Consider the following 2,299-nt stretch of genomic DNA (forward strand, 5'->3'; position numbering starts at 1 on the left):
AGCCTCAACAGTTCCTGGGCTAATCTTTAGCCCGAAATATCCTCATCAAGAGAGGTTACCCATTCTCGCTAATTCCTCCTTGTTTTCACAGTGATCTTGCTGATCATAAATTGGCTCCCATTACTTGCTCTATTAAACATTGGCTATGCTTCAGAGACCCCAACTCCTTGAAATTTAATTGTTTCAAATAAATTAGTTACAGAATCCTTTTAATTTGTGGCCAGATAAATTGCAGGTAAACACCTTTCATGATTATTACCAGTATCTCAGAGAATAATATTGCTTGGATATGTGGATATATTAAGTCATTTTGTCTGCAATTTACCTTCTGATGTTGATGGCTGAGTGGATGTCAGGGTAGATTTTGAGCTTATGGATGTCCCTGCTGTGTTGACTGATGTCGATTCGCTTGTGGAGATCTCACTTGTTGGATTTGATTCTGTTTAAGATAACGTTAATTGTGTCAGGTTTATTCTGAACACATTTTCTTTATTCATTCATCCTGTTTGCCCATCAGAATCACATCTAAGTCAACTCTACGGTTTGATGTAAATTTCTGTTTGTTGCAAGTGGAAAGGGAATTGTGCGTCTGTTGCAATTCCCCAGACTGAAATTGAAGCCCCACTGTGTGCTTCAACAAATCCAGGCTGCACAGTAGGTTAGCCGAGGGAGGACTAGACTGCCACACGTCATCTTTCAGAAAAGTCCTGTTTGTTCATTCTAACATAGATACATTCCATTGGATCAACATTGAAATGATTATCCAAAGCACTGGGGTCAGGGACACGGGAACGTTCTCTCCAAATTGTGGACAAAGACATTTGTCGTCAGAATATGTTGAATCTTTGGTGTACATAATGTGACTCGGCGCAGCACACTCAGTCACTGAATCTTTTCAGTACGGTGAAGAAAGATGACACAGTCTCATTTCTGATGGAATGGGTGTGATTGGCTGAATGGCCTCATCCTGCTGCTAACACGTATGCTCTTGCGTTCTGTATTAAGCCGGACAGCTGTGCACGAGAAGGCACCCGTGTGTTATGTTTTCTCTGGCAACAAATCGGAAACTGTCACTGTGTGTCAGACAGGGAAACTGACAAGCTCATTGAAGATATCAGAACCATAAATTGGGGAAAAGACATTTTCCACTCCACTCTCCCTGCGGACCATTTGAAATCTACAAGTTTTTCCGCGGTTGCCATGTTCAGAACCGCCCTCCCAGAACAAAATTCTCAAATTCGTTCTTCCCACATTGACATTTAAGTATCCAGCCCAATACGTCACAATGTCTCCCTTTTACCTCCTGTTGTTGACGTCTCTGCAGAAGTGGTTGAAACGTGTGGACTGCTGGTTAATGTTGATGCCTCTCGTGTCGTCGATATTCCTGTTCAATATCAGATCAGTTAGTTCAGGTTTACACTTCCTTCTTAAGTCTTCCAAATGTATATCAATAAGTAATCCCCCATGCTATGACACAGTGACTTCTGATGAAATGTTTGCTCCAAGTCGAAAGGGGCAGGTAAATATATTTCTGTCCTCCCTAATCAAAATGATACATTGGGATTATCTGTGTGCTCAGTGGTTCAAAGTCTGGAACTCAGTCAGACACTCATCAAGTCTACCCCAGCGTCACCGACATCAGATCCAGACTAGAGGGATTGCTACACCATCATAAGTATTGACTCTCTGATGTGACACTACTTTGTGAGTGCTTCTGTGGTCTCACGCTGGGGGAGTGAATCGAATTGTGTTATTGGACCAAAACGAGTTGTAGCCTCAACAGTTCCTGGGCTAATCTTTAGCCCGAAATATCCTCATCAAGAGAGGTTACCCATTCTCGCTAATTCCTCCTTGTTTTCACAGTGATCTTGCTGATCATAAATTGGCTCCCATTACTTGCTCTATTAAACATTGGCTATGCTTCAGAGACCCCAACTCCTTGAAATTTAATTGTTTCAAATAAATTAGTTACAGAATCCTTTTAATTTGTGGCCAGATAAATTGCAGGTAAACACCTTTCATGATTATTACCAGTATCTCAGAGAATAATATTGCTTGGATATGTGGATATATTAAGTCATTTTGTCTGCAATTTACCTTCTGATGTTGATGGCTGAGTGGATGTCAGGGTAGATTTTGAGCTTATGGATGTCCCTGCTGTGTTGACTGATGTCGATTCGCTTGTGGAGATCTCACTTGTTGGATTTGATTCTGTTTAAGATAACGTTAATTGTGTCAGGTTTATTCTGAACACATTTTCTTTATTCATTCATCCTGTTTGCCCATCAGAATCACATCT

The 2,299-nt window shown here is 41.0% G+C and overlaps 1 long non-coding RNA gene across 1 annotated transcript in view; it reads right to left on the reverse strand.

Moving 5' to 3' along the window:
* LOC125482640 overlaps positions 1–2,299 on the reverse strand; it is a 5,175-nt gene that overhangs the window by 1,625 nt on the left and 1,251 nt on the right. The window contains exons 2-4 of the long non-coding RNA XR_007261706.1: positions 2,098–2,211; positions 1,301–1,384; positions 326–439 (exon numbers count right to left, since the gene is read on the reverse strand). This is a non-coding gene — a long non-coding RNA (uncharacterized LOC125482640). The remainder of the gene's footprint in view (positions 1–325; positions 440–1,300; positions 1,385–2,097; positions 2,212–2,299) is intronic.

The sequence above is a fragment of the Rhincodon typus genome, unplaced genomic scaffold (assembly GCF_021869965.1).
Source record: "Rhincodon typus isolate 14 unplaced genomic scaffold, sRhiTyp1.1 hic_rhity00014106, whole genome shotgun sequence".
NCBI lineage: Eukaryota > Metazoa > Chordata > Chondrichthyes > Orectolobiformes > Rhincodontidae > Rhincodon > Rhincodon typus.